Here is a 15,136-nt window from a genome sequence, read left to right as displayed (position 1 = left end):
TTTAAGACCTCAAATAAATGCATTTAGCTCACAAGCAAGACTTTGCAAACCATAACAAAATCGAGAATGATTACACTTTGATTGTAGAGCAATTAGAGACAAGGAACACAATGTGCCTAAATCTTGGCGAGGGTAAGAAATCTCCATATGGCATGCCTACAATGCGGTCAACTTGGCAGATAACTAGCCCCCTGAAATTTGCAAATGGCCATAACTTGCCCATCTGAGCTCTCATTGACAATCTAGAAAGATTAGCATGCACCACATCTTGAGAATTTTGAAGCCATCCACTGACATCATCTTTGATCATCCATGTCCACTTGCCCTGTCCGTTGGGGATTTGCAAGGCCTTCCAATTTTGAATCATTGGAACTTCCACACCGTAGCTTTTTTTGAGGAGCCATCTGGACTGGCTTGTAGATCATCTTGAATATCACTTTTTTGAACACAAGTCCTACACTTGAGACACTGGGAATCGTTACTATGATTGGACCATTATGGAGACTTTCTGACCTTCAAAAACCACCTTAAGCATACATCTCAGATATCACTTGCTTTCCCAGGACCTTCATACTTACTTTAGCATCCTTCCATGCACATGTAAACACCTAGAGCACTACAATGTGCTGATTATAGTTTGTAGTGTTGATTATAGTAGTGGGAAACTTTGGCTACACCAACGTCCTAGATGGGCCCCCATCCGAGGTGGATGTCTCCTCCAATGGACTTGACTCTTGAGGTGGTAACCCAAGCAATGGATTTAGGTTTATATGTAGCTAGTTTTTTGTGAGCATAAGTGTATATTTCCTTCTATTATTTGCAAGCGTGGACCTTATGGCTATAGAGGTGCCTATCTATCTACGGGAGTTCCTCTGCTAGTGGTAGATCTGAACCTGCAGCATGCACTATCTTTACAAGAGGAGTAGCAATGTTCGATGCAAGGATTATTTGGCCATTACACTCTGCAAAAACTAGCAGCCTATGGTCTCTATATTAGACCACACTGAGCAGAAGTTAGGGAGGACTCTATACATTCAGAGCCTCACACGAATGGCACCTCATCCTACCCCTTCTTAACAACCCTCCCTTCCATCTTAGGGACCCACCACCTTCCAACGCAAGGATCCACACCATTGCATTTGACTCTTGCTTTGATTGAGACTCATTAATAATTGACAGGTGGTCGAGAAACGTGTTCTAGTAGTGCACGATAGAATTTGTCTCAAGGTAGCGAGCATCGTGATGACAAGCGGAGCCATAGGGGCTCCTATTGAGACACTTATTCTGGAGGTGGAGGGGGTATAGGGTCACCTATTTTCGTGGGTTCCACTCCAACCACAAAGGATGAGGACACTGATGTGTCCATGCCATACATACACATATGCCACTACAAGGTCAAGTATGGTGGTAAGATCAACTTTGGTACTACACAGGATAAAGCATTTTGACACCACCTACAGATTCTTATACACTCAATGTATAAGAATTATTTTATTTAATTCAAAGACCAAGTGTCCAATTATGCATGCTATGTTGAGGAAGCATTGCATGCTTGATTTTTGACTGTTTCTTAACGGTATGGTTAAAGGAATAAGAAGAAAACAAGCAATCAAGTGTATGAGGCACAACAACGAGCTTAGTCGCAAATCCACAGAGGACCTATTGGCGGCAACATGACAGATGCAGAGTGGGAGTGGGCCATGTAAGAAAAGGGTGAGGAAGTTGTAACATGCTTATCCCACACTCTAGAGAAACTCCCATGCACTATGGTTTGAGAGGCAAAGTAGCTTAGAAAAATAAATATGTAAGTAATTCTTGAATGTGCAAGTTCTATATAGAAGATTTTTTAGCTTATGAAACATTTTTGGTTATTGTTAACTTATAGAGATGTTTTAGCTTATGAATTTTTTTTTGTTATTGTTAACTTTAAAAACTATCTTTCTGACCGGTCCTACTAGAGACATGGTCAAGTATCTATTGGAATTAGGGTTGTAGAGAAACGCACATAGCTTGGCGAAGATGAAGGAATCTCAAGTCACACAATAGAGAGTGTGTTACTTACTGTGCAATGAAAGATAGATAGCCCTAGAATGATGGGCGTATATACAATGCTCGAAGGAAAAAACCTCCTAAAGAGGGAAGAAATACCCTAGCGGTCCTAGTGTGTTCACACACATCACTACCACATGTATATGGTAACAAATCCCCCTTGGAGTGATGTGGTGAACGAGAGCTGGCACATGAGTAAAGGGAAGTGCCATGCCCTGAGGACATGATCAGTCCACAAAGGGGAGAAAGCCCAAAGCTTTGTGGAAAGCTTCAAGCTTCTCACGAGACAATGCCTTTGTGAAAAGATCTGCAAGGTTGTCTTGTGTTGGCACATAAGCCAAGCTGATCTCTCCTGCTGAGAGCCTCTCCCTGATAGTGGTAATTCACCTCAATGTGCTTTGTGCGAGCATGAAAAACTGGGTTTCTCGCAGTTGCCAATGCACTCTGAGTGTCAGTGTAGATAGTGTTGGCAGTGTCTTGTCCAACACCCAAATCAGCCATAAGGCGTCTGAGCCATACACGCTCAACCGTAGTTGTGAAGACTGCCCTGTACTCAGCCTCACAACTCGAAGTGGCCACATTAGGTTGCTTCTTGCTCAACCATGATATACATGATTTGCCAAGCATGAATCAAAAACCACTTGTGGACACTCGTGTGTCAAAACAACCAGCCCAATCTGAGTCCGAAAAAGCATGTAAGTCTGGCGGCAATGATCCCCCCTTAGGATAAAACAAGCCAAGATGTAAAGTGCCACTGAGGTAGCAAAAAATACTCTTGACAGCCTGCCAATGCTTAGACCCTCGGCTATGCATAAATCTGCTGACCTGTGAGACTGCAAAATGAATATCTGGCCTCGTGTTGCATACATAAATGAGGCATCCAACAACACTTTGATAAAGAGTGACATCAGCAGGATCGCCAGCATCATGTAGACTCAACTTCAAACTTGTTTCCATGGGAGTGGCAATACGTTTGCAATCCTCAAGTCCAAACTTACATAGCAATGTCCCTATGTAACTTTTTTGACACAAGGCAATACCACCATCACACTGCTTAAACTGTATACACAAGTAATGATGCAACAGCCCCAAATATTTCATCTTGAAAGTAGTATTCAAATCAACCTTAAATTCAGCAATATGTCTCTAATTTGGTCCAGTGATCAGCAAGTCATCAACATAAAGAACCACAATGAGAAGTACATCATGTACATCTGCATCAGTAATAGGCTGATCTAAAACATTTTCAGAAACCCCCATAGGCTGTATATTTGCCTCATTGGAACTTACATTCGTACTTCCACCACTGAGAAGAGGCAACAAAGTGTCACAAATGTCCTCTGAGCTTACATTACTGTCTCTAGTACATGACTGCAAGGCCTGAACAGAATCTTCCACAAACACTACATCCCGAAAAACCAGAATACATTTTGTTTGTAGATGATACAACCTATAACCTTTGCTTTCAGCACTATAACCAACAAAAATACATTTGATAGACTTATCAGCCAATTTTCTGCACTGCACTTGTGGCACCAAAGTATATGCCAAACAGCCAAAAACACGCATGAGAAGGCTTTCTATCATGCCATGCTTCATATGGAGTAATAGACTGCAAAGCTTTCGTAGGACACCTGTTAAGTACATAAGTGGCACACATGATGGCCTCAAGCCAAAAAGAATGCGGCAAAGCTTGACTTTTGACCATACATTGTGCCATTTCCGTTAGTGACCTGTTTTTCCTCTCAGCAACACCATTTTGCTGAGGTGTATAAGGCACTGTACATTGGCGTTTTATCCCACGACTAGCTAGAAATGCATTAAATTCATGAGACATATACTCCCCCCCTCGATCGGAACGGAGGGTGCCCATAGTACATTTTGAGACATTTTCAGCCATAGCCAGCAGCCATAGCCAGAAATTGTTTGAAGCACATAAAAACTTCGGACTTCACTTTAGGAAATACCCATGCATGCCTGGAGTAATCATCAATGAAAGTCACGAAGTACAGGTAGTTGCCCAAGGACGGAGTTTTCATGGGCCCACAAACATCACTATGCACAAGCTGCAATCTGCATGTGGCCTTAACTGAACCATCCTTTGGAAACTTAGAATGGTGCATTTTACCTAGAATACAACCTTCACAAACATGTTTGACAGGTGCTTCAAGAGGCGGCAAGGAAGAAACCATATCAAAGTTTTGCAAACGCAGTAAATTGGCAACATTCAGATGACCAAAACGTGCATGCCAAAGTTTTGCATCTGAAATAGCCCTTGAATCTGCAACAACATTTGCAAAATTTTGTCCACTTGTCATACAAAGTGATCTTATAGAACCCACGGCACAAAAGGCTAGATGCAACAATTTCATCACCAAAACTGAGATCATGAACTGTACATCTATCATCCATAAATTTGACTACAAGTCTAAGTCTAGCAAGTGCGGATACAGACAAGAGATTCTTCTTGATCCTAGGTACATAAAGTGCATCAAAAAGTGTGAAGGAATTTCCATTTGCAGCAGTAAGCACAATCTTTCCAACTCCCTAAACCGGATAAGAGGCATTGTTGGCACAAGTGACTGAATTCCCATGAGGGATAGACTCAAGAGAGGTAAACAATTCACGATGTGAGGTAATATGCTTTGTAGCACCACTGTCGAAATACCACACATGTGAATCTGTAGCAACTGACAAGCATACATCATGGACAACAGGATTGTAAGTGCACTCTACGCTAAAAGCCCATTCTGCATCAACATCAGCAACACAGTCTCCTTTCACAGAAGACTCAACAATGGCTGCATTTGTAGTGGAACCAGCATTTGCAGTGGAACCACCCTCTTTCTTCTTAGCCTCTTTGGCCTTCAACTTAGGACACGACTTGATCAAGTGATCATTAGCTTTACAATAATGGCAACGCATATTCTTTTTGCCCTTATCACCAGAATTGCCAGACGAAGTGCTGCCAACAGAAGCATTAGGAACAGAAGTTTTGCCACTCGCAGCAAAACCATAAGAAGTGGCTACATTGTTGTTACCACCATTTCTTTGAGAAGCAATAAAAGCCTATTCAACTGCACGCTGTCTAGTCCTGTTTTTTCTGGAAAGTGACTCTTGCAACAGCAATGTGCATAATGCATCAAACTTGACAACTTATGGATTTCCTTGGGTCATAAGTCTCCAAGTACTAGCAAAAGTCTGGTAAGAATCTGGTAAGGCATCAAGAACAGTCTGCACAAGGGAACTGTCTGAAATGACTTCACCTGCAAAAATAAGTTGCTCATTGATATCCTTGACACTAGCAAGGAAAGTGTCCATATCATCTTCCCTATGCATAATCTTTGACTCCAACTCTTTACGCAGCAAAGCAATTTTAGCCTCATTGCAGCTTGCATAAAGACCTGCTAGAATATCCCAAGCCTGTTTTGCAGATTTTGCTTAATGGATGTGAGGAACAATGGTGTGCTTCACAGACAACGCAATCAATGCATGAGCCTGTGCATCCTTAACATCCCAACGAGCTTGTTCTACCGTAGGCAAAACAACTCTAACAGCAGCAATCCTTGCAGCAAGACCTGCAACATCCTCAACATCGCCTACATCCTCAGAACTACGACGTACATCAATGCGCTGCACAATATTCTAGACGCTCTTTGACACAAGAACGTGTTGCATCATATAAGCCCACATAGGGTAATTATTCCCATCCAACCTGTCCTCAACAACAAACATCTTGAACACATCTGTGTTGTTGTTGTCAGCCATTGTAAATGCTACACTTGATGTGAAAACTGCCCGAAAATAGGAGAAAAAGAGCGAGAACAACACGTGCTATATAGAACAAACCATAGAAGACTGTAAGGCACCTATTATGCAAAAAACGACACTGATTGAAATTCTGCACAAAATGACGAAATTGCCTGTGCAAACCTGCCTGTAGTAGAAACGAAGGCCAAAATGAGCCCAAATCTACCCGAAATATTTGTTGATCTATGAAGGCTCACCAAAGCTCACTGAAATCGGAGAAAGTGAGCAGGCGTGTGCTGGAGCAGCTGGCGACTAAGCTCGGGAGGACGCAACCTGCTCTGATACTAATTGTTGGAATTAGGGTTGCAGAGAAATGCAAAAAGCTTGGAGAAGATGAAGGAAGCTCAAGGCATAGAGAGTGTGTTACTTAGTGTGCAATGGAAAGATAGATAGCCCTAGAGTGATGGGCGTATATACAATGCTCGGGGGAAAAAACCTCCTAAAGAGGGAAAAAATGCCCCGACGGTCCTAGTGTGTTCACACACATCACTACCACGTGTATATGGTAACAGTATCAAGAGGGACATATAGTTTGATACTTTCAATGGTTGTTGGAGAACCATCATATCTCTTACGAGAAATTCAACTCAGCATTTTGATCTCTACAAGTGGTAAGTGTAGATAATGAATATTGTATTAATCATTTTGGGTTATTGATTTAATAATTTTGGTTCTGGTTGTTGTATAGTCAGAGCAATCAAACTTATGTACCTCATTGGGGGTCACTATGTATAAATTTTGTATATCACGTGCATTCAAGGACTATTTTTTAAACTCCTTATTTGTAAATTTTTGAAAAATAAAATACATCCTCTTTATATTCAATACATCCGTTTCTTCGAGCAAGGAATTGCGCATATGTACATACACATGCATGGTGCATCGAATAAAGGATTGTCCATTTTCTAGCCAGGTGGTTATGTGGGGCCCACATGTGTACATGTAGGACAGCATGTACATAGTGCATCGATTTTCACTATTACCGGTACCAGTGTGTTTTTTCTACAATAATGAAGAGTTGGTAGTGCTTAAAACTTCTCGAGGAAGCTATCCATGGGTCGACGACATTAGGTAAGCAGGTGCATCAGATGGCATCTAGTGGCGTCAGGAGGCCGAACGGGGTCAATACTTGCACGTGGATGAGTACGGACACAACGTGGGTGTTTCCTTGTGATAATTATGCAGAAAGGTCATCATGAGGACCACTTTTTGGGGCTGCTTCACGTGGTGGCGAGATGCATTATTGGAGAAAGGCTGAGTGCTAGGTGTGCGAATGATGCAAAAAGGTGACAACTATGCATTGCAAGGTCAATTTTGGCCTGTTCGGGGTCCATTTGAGGTCATCTAAAAGGCCAGGGGTGGCCAAGTAATAAAGCTAAGTGTGAGAACTGAAAAAACAGAGAGAAGACCAGGAAAAACGTGGAGAAGAGAGAAGGAACAGCCGCAGTTGTGTTTTTGGGGTTTTGGGAGCCTGTTTTGGCCGTAAACTGCTCATCCGAGGTCGGATTTGAGGACTTTGACATTGTAGAGTGGGGTTTTGGGCCGTTCCGAACGCGATGACAATGTCCATTTTGCCAAATTCCTTCCTCTTTTTTTCTGTTTTGGCTGTGTAAGTTTCTCCTATGAGCAAAGTTTCTGCTCCAGTTTGTGATTGTATCTGGCTTATTTTACCCATACTGTGTGAGCTATTTGCCCCATTGGTGTTGGCCCAAGCTCATTTGTATCTAAACATCAGAAGTTATCCTCTTTTGAGCTGAGTTTTTGTGTGTGTGTGTGTGTGTGTGTGTGTGTGTGTGTGTGTGTGTGTGTGTGTGGAGTGGGAAAGTGGATAGTCTCTCTCCTCTCGCTCCATCGGTGTGTTCCCTTTCTCGGCCAGGTGTGTTGCATAAGCCGAGTGGTGCCCCATAGTGTGTGTGTATCTTCTCAATAGTGTGTGTCGGGTTGTTATAGAGGCCTTCTGTGTGTTTCCATCCCGCTCACATTCTTTTGGTGCCCCCACTGAGGATCTTCTTCGAGTACCTTCTGCTTCGAGCTTCAAGCTTCGAGATTCGAGATTAAAGGTTGCAGGTTGCAGCTTACAGGTTACAGGTTACAAGGACAGGTACAGGTACAAGTGATTCACACATGCACAGGTAGCACTGGAGTACAGTGATATACTAGCAGTGGTGTCACTTGCAGTTGTTGTGGGAATGCATCATTTGGCGCCTGTTTGAGCGCATTGTCTGTTGGTATTGTACGTTACTTGTGGAAACTGCCATTGTACGCCTTTGTGGAGCCATATATGGTTTTATTTGGCATTCCCAACCATTTCTGAGACTTGGTCTGGAAGATAGTCATTTCTGAGACTTGACTATACGCGATTTGCATTAGCCTTCGTGTGAGGGTCGATAGCGTGAGGTTTTATTGAGTTGGGGGATTCTCAAATGTGGAGATCCTTTCGGTGATAAAGGTAGCAGGAGCACCCTTTTCGTGACCTCGCCATAGGCTATGTACTAGTGAGTCCTATTTGATGCTCGGGTTCTATTGTTGAGAGTTTATGCATACATATATAGTCTATATTTTGGGTTCTTACTGCTCTACTTCTGGGGAAACTCTGCCAAAATTTTTCCAAATTGTGATGGTTGGTTTTTTGGTCTTTTGAGCCATTTATGCTGTTATGCTGCTAAAATTTTGGCAAAATCAGAGGATAAGACAAGTGTGCTTTCTTGGGAGCTTCATGGTTGGCTTTAATGGATGATCGAAATGGACCTCAATTCACTTCTTTTCATTTAACTCAAAGAATCCAGATAAATGTTCATGTGTCCAGGAAGATTTTTTTCCAGCAGCGCATAGTCTTTATGTTCGGGCCAAGAAGATTACGAGAGATCCTGGAATGTCCTTTGCCTGTTGTAATTCCGATGACTAACTATGAAAACTCATTTGATGTGCATGTGTTTGTCCTTATCTAAAGCTTGAGCTCAATTGAAGTTTTTGGGAATTGAGTCAGTCAAAAAGTTTGGGTTCTTGTACGTGTGTTTGAAGGGGTTCTCAAAGCATAGTAGCTTGGGTAGCCATGGCTTTCTCTTATCCGGAATTTCATGGAAGAAGTGGTGAAGATGCGGAAGACTTTCTGAAGCAAAACGAGGTGGCATGCATAAGCAACAATATGTGTGATGCAGACAATATTTTGAGGCTATTTGGATTGCTTTTGAAAGATGAGGCCCGTGTTTGGTTCAGGGATTTGGAAGCTAAAGAAGCAGTGGCTTCTTCTTATGGTTTTAGTCTTGACAAGTTTATAGAAGCTTTTTTAGAGAGTTTCCAAGTTTTTGAAGATACAAATGCAGTATGGAATGAGCTCAATTCTCTTAAGCAAGGTTCTTGTCAAGGTGTTGATGCCTATATACAAGTTTTTACAGATTTATGGACTCGTTGGTGTGTTGCTCTTAAGGATGAGACCCCCCCTTGTTCATTGAAGAAAAGTTCTTTTGTTGATGGTTTGTCACCTTGGTTGCGGTTCGAGGTTGAGTTGAAGAGGCCCGAGTCTTTTGAAGATGCAGTATGCATTGCAAAGCACAAGGAATGGAAGTTTAAGCGTCTTGAGGAACATGGTATCAGTACAGGTATGCATGTGCAAAATGGATTTGACATGGAAGATGAAGTTAAGCTTAAGCAGGTGAGAAGTAGCCTATCCTATGATGTTTCTCGTTTCTTCCCAAGGTCTATTGTGAAGCGTAAAGAGGTCTTGCAAGTTGACAAGTTTATGGAAGAGCCTAAAGAGGTGAGTAATTCTTTGTATACAGGATTGAAAAGTCTTGAAGAGGATGCATTGGATACTTGTGTACCTTGTGATTCTGGGTGTGAGTGTGAGGTTGAGGTTATTGATGATGAGCACGTATCTTTGTATACTAGTTCCTTGGAAATTAGGGAAGAGGGCAAGCTTGAGAGCCATTTTGTGGATTTGTTAGATGTGGAGCCTGTTTTGAAGCCATATTTTGATGTATGTGCAGTGATTGAACCGATTTATGAGCATGATTGTGGTTTAGAGCAGGGATCTGTATTCTTGGAGACTGATGAACCCATGCTAGAAGCTATGGATAGTGGTGCTAGCCATGATTATGATGTGGATAAATTTATGTGTGATGATGAGTATGCTTATGATGATGAGAAGGGGTTTGGCATATATGAGTCCAATCTGAGCTATGTGGATGCCTATGCTAGGGATATGTGTGCTGCAGGGATAATTTTGTGCTTTGGATATCAACAACGTTACCTTCACACAATGGTTTTAGCTACTTGGGTGCATGATTTGTAGGTTGTTGCTATGGCTGGTGAAGCCAAGATGCCAGGTGATGAGTCACTTGAGTTGTCTCTATCGGTTGGGTTGAATGTGGCATGCAATATTTATGATTTTGGAGCTCCAGACAGGGCGGATGTGTTAGTTGGATATGCCTATGGTGCATTTTGGTTGATTGTCGACAAATGTAGGTGTGGTGTTATGATTCTTCTTGTGAATCAAGCAATATGCCTTTGGCCTTTTGATCCAGGTGGAATGAGCATCTACTAGTGCTGCTGCTGAGCATGAATGCTCTAGCAGGCTAGGGGGTGGGCAAATTATGTCAGGAGTTTTTTTGAGCAAGGGATTGCGCATATGTACATACACATGCATGGTGCATCGAATAAACGATTTCCCATTTTCTTTAGCCAGGTGGTTACGTGGGGCTCACATGTGTACAGGTAGGACATCATGTACATAGTGCATCGATTTTCACTATTACCAGTACCAGTGTGTTTTTTCTACAATAATGAGGAGTTGGTAACGCTTAAAACTTCTCGAGGAAGCTATCCGTGGGCCGACGACATGAGGTAAGCAGGTGCGTCAGATGGCATCTAGTGGCGTCTGGAGGCCGAACGGGGTCAATACTTGCACGTGGATGAGTACGGACACAACGTGGGTGTTTCCTTATGATAATTATGCAGAAAGATCATCATGAGGACCACTTTTTGGGGCCGCTTCACGTGGTAGCGAGATGCATTATTGGAAAAAGGCTGAGTGCTAGGTGTGCGAATGATGCAAAAAGGTGACAACTATGGATTGCAAGGTCAGTTTTGGCCTGTTCGGGGTCCGTTTGAGGTCATCTAAAAGGCCAGGGGTGCCCAAGTAACAAAGCTAAGTGTGGGAACTGAAAAAACAGAGAGAAGACGAGAAAAAACGTGGAGAAGAGAGGAGGAACAGCCGCAGGTGTGTTTTTGGGGTTTTTGGAGCCTGTTTTGGCCGTAAACTGCTCATCCGGGGTCGGATTTGAGCACTTTGACATTGTAGACTGGGGTTTTCCGCCGTTCCAGACGCGATGGAACTGTCCATTTTGCCAAATTCCTTCCTCTTTTTCTGCTATTTTGGCTGTGTAAGTTTCTCCTATGAGCGAAGTTTCTGCTCCAGTTTGTGATTGTATCTGGCTTATTTTACCCATACTGTGTGAGCTATTTGCCCCATTGGTGTTGGCCCAAGCTCATTTGTATCTAAACATCAGAAGTTCTCCTCTTGTGAGAAGAGTTTTTGTGTGTGTGTGTGTGTGTGTGTGTGTGTGTGTGTGTGTGTGTGTCTGTGTGGAGTGGGAAAGTGGATAGTCTCTCTCCTCTCGCTCCATCGGTGTGTTCCCTGTCTCGGCCAGGTGTGTTGCGTAAGCCGAGTGGTGCCCCATAGTGTGTGTGTGTGTATCTTCCCAAGAGTGTGTTTCGGGTCGTTATAGAGGCCTTCTGTGTGTTTCCATCCCGCTCACAACGTGATAGTCACATAATTATTAAGTGACCCTCCCCCCTCCTCCCCCTTTCAAGTGTACCTCTAGACGAGGACAAGGAGGACGCAAGGAAGAGGATTAGGATAGATATACATTTTTTTGTAGTCCTCTTTTACAAGTGCCAATATGGCACAACAAACCCTCATATTTATATATAAAACTCATTTGAAATTTAAACTCTATTTATAATTAAATTTAAAAAAATTATTTTGTGCTTCAAATTATGTAGGTAGGGTGTGACATGTAATTTGAAGGTTTATTACTAGTTTTTTGTACACTTTTCAAATCGAAATCAATATTTGATATGTTTTATGCAGGCCAAAAATAAAGATGCTCATTTGAGCCACACAAAATTGAGTGGCCCAAATGAGCATCTTTATTTCTGAAAACTCGTGTAACAACAATATATGCGGGAACATGCACAATAACTAATGCAATAATAGTCATGGAGATATATCTGCGACTATTGATCGAGTATATTTTTGTCAAACAATTGTTGTGTCCTTTGCTCGTGGCTATTACCACTCATGCAATTATTTCTCTTTCTATTTTCCATTGTTAATTCGTGGCAATGCTAGCAGTTTTAAATTTAGTCTCTTATAGTGGATCACAAAATCCACAAGTCGTAGTGGAAATGCAGGATGCTCTATTTGCAAATTTTTTATTATCCTTCTTTCATCAAGGATAGAAAAACATAAATGGAAATGCATGCATTTTCTGACATTCATGTTCTTTTTTTTGAGTCCTTCGATCATTCATCCTCTCTGTCATGGTCTATTCATCTCTCATAGATTCTCCAATGCCGATCAAGTCTACCTTGATCTTCGTCATTTTGTCAATCATGTCTACTACAATCTCAATCATCATCTCTTCTAATACTATTACCTTCATGCTAACCATCACACTCATGTCTACTATCACTATTGCGTCTATGTTGTTCCTCATCTTTTAACTTAGCCTCATGCTCAACCTCTATTTGACTCTCCTCCATTGATTCTCCTCCAGTAATAGAAAAGTGGAGCCAAAAATGTGCAAGCTTTGTTTGCAAATGTTTGATTCTCCCTCTCTCATCAAGGACCAAAAAGCGACAATGGGAAAGCACTACCAAGGGGTGGAAAAGCATGCACTACATGGCATTCATGCTATGTGTAAGTCCTTCAATCATCGTATCCCTATGGCTATGGTCCCTTCTATATTCATCCTTTCTGTCATGATATCTAGATTTTTCATAGCTTCTCTCATGTCGATCAGTGTTTACCGTGATCTCCATCCTCGTATCGATCATGTCTACTACATCTTGATCATCATCTCTTCTACAATTTTTGCCCTCATGTTGACTGTAGTGCTCACTTCTGTTATCATGTCTACCATCACTACTTGCATCTTTGTTATTCGTCTTCTGTCAAATTAGCCTTATGATCAAGCTTCATTTGATTCTCCCTTGATCATGAGGATAGAAAAGTGGCAGTGGTAAATGCACAACTACATTAATTTATCGTGTAGATTCTGAGATTTGAAGGGCCTCTTAAACCTTAAGAGCACTAAAGCGACGTCAATCATCGCAATGTAGTAGGCATGGAGTAGGCGCAGGGTCACCCTCCCTACCTTCCCCTTACCCTTTCTACACACGCCTCCATGGTCTAGCAAATTACTCTCCCCTCGCCTTCACTCAACACCAAAGGGCACGGATGGGGAGAGATGGGATCCACGGTGCTGGTCAAAAGTGGTAATCTCAAGGCACCTCGGGTTTAGGGAAAACAAAAAGTAAACGTGGACATGCAAGCTCCTCAGGCGCCCCTCCGGGGTTTCAACCTGCGACCTCATGCTAGCAAGTCAATTGTGCTATCCACCTCACCCGCGTGACGTTTGTGAAATATGTTTGATTTAACAAATACATAAATAAGTAAACTTGGACAGCTATGCTGGCTGTCCTAGTTTACCTATAAGTAAAAGCATGTGCCCCACAGTGGCGCTGCTTTTGTACCTTGAATTCTCTGCCGTCGATCCCACCTCTCCCACTTCATTAACTAATCCGTGCCCTTTAGTGCTAAGGCTCACATTCCCCTTTCTTCGCTCTCAGCCATAATGAATTTTCTCGAAGGCTAATCTCCCTTTAGCTCTCCCTTTTTCATGCACACCATGATAGCACTGCCTCATTGCCCTACTTGCCCATAGAAAGTTTGGGAATTGAAAAGTTGTGGAATGCTAGCACGAGAGAGAGAGAGAGAGAGAGAGAGAGAGAGAGAGAGAGAGAGAGAGAGAGAGAGAGAGAGAGAGAGAGAGGGGGGGGGGGGATCAAAGAGATAGCCTCGCATTCAAGTTTGAGGCATAAATCTGCTCCCAAAAGTCATGATTTTTGAATCTATATCCTTGAAAGTGAAGCAAACAGAGATAGAGAGTGCTTATGCATCCATGCATCTCTTGCATGCGTGCGTGCGTGCGCGCGCACACACACACACACACACAAAGGCACCTTTCCATGCATGAGATTGAGGGAGAGACACATCTGGACCTTCATAAACGCTTCACACACACACACACACACACAGAGAGAGAGAGAGAGAGAGAGAGAGAGAGAGAGAGAGAGAGAGAGAGAGAGAGAGAGAGAGAGAGAGAGAGAGAGAGCACTCATGAGAATCTTCCATTAATTCTTCTTTTATTTGAATTTCCTCCAGCTGATACCCTCTACTTCCATATCTAAATAATTTGATTTTTCCTCTTAACATCAAGGACAAAAGGGATAAGCATTTCTATGGTGTGGAAAAGCACACACTGCACATCAACGTTCATACTCTCTATGAGTCCTTCTATCACTGGATCCCTGGTAAACGGCATCAGATGACAGTCCAAGAGTGTAGGTATATGGGTAGATCATATATGACTCTAGTAGATCATAGATAGAGGTGGCTCGTTGCAAGAATTTTGGCATCTCTGTTTTGTGCATAGAGCAAACACCAAGAGGAGTGGTGTTGTAATGGGAATAGCCTATGAACTTTGAGAATAGCGGAATTAAGAGAATTAAGGTGAGAATTTTTACGAGATCACTTTGAGAACATAGAGGGTGAACTTAATTGATGGTAGCAACATAAACATAGTACTTAATTAACTTGGCTTGAACAATACTTTTGCAAGAGAGAGCGTATTAGAGAACATGACAATAGTTGAGTACCGGATTTACTTGGAGCCGGTCCCCCCTCCAAAAGGCATTTGTATTATAGATTCTCCCATCAAGAGGGACTTCCTACAATACAATGTTTGTGTTCCTTGTGACCTTGGTGATGCTATGAATTTGAAAATCTTCATGCATCACGAGCTTAACATAAACTTTGCAAAAAGCATTAACTATCCCAAGCCTCAGTTCCAAGGCCTCAAACACCTTCGAAGGTGGAGAGAGCTAGCAGGGAATGAGGGTAGGCAAGAGGAAAAAGAATCATTCATAGGAGAAAGAAATATTTTCTCACTTATCATCACTCTTCTTGCTTAGCATAGCATAATAGCATAGT

The sequence above is a fragment of the Adiantum capillus-veneris genome, chromosome 6, assembly GCF_014529385.1.
Source record: "Adiantum capillus-veneris isolate H3 chromosome 6, ASM1452938v2, whole genome shotgun sequence".
Lineage (NCBI taxonomy): Eukaryota > Viridiplantae > Streptophyta > Polypodiopsida > Polypodiales > Pteridaceae > Adiantum > Adiantum capillus-veneris.
The sequence above is the reverse complement of the archived record's forward strand: the minus strand, read 5'-3'. Positions refer to the sequence as shown.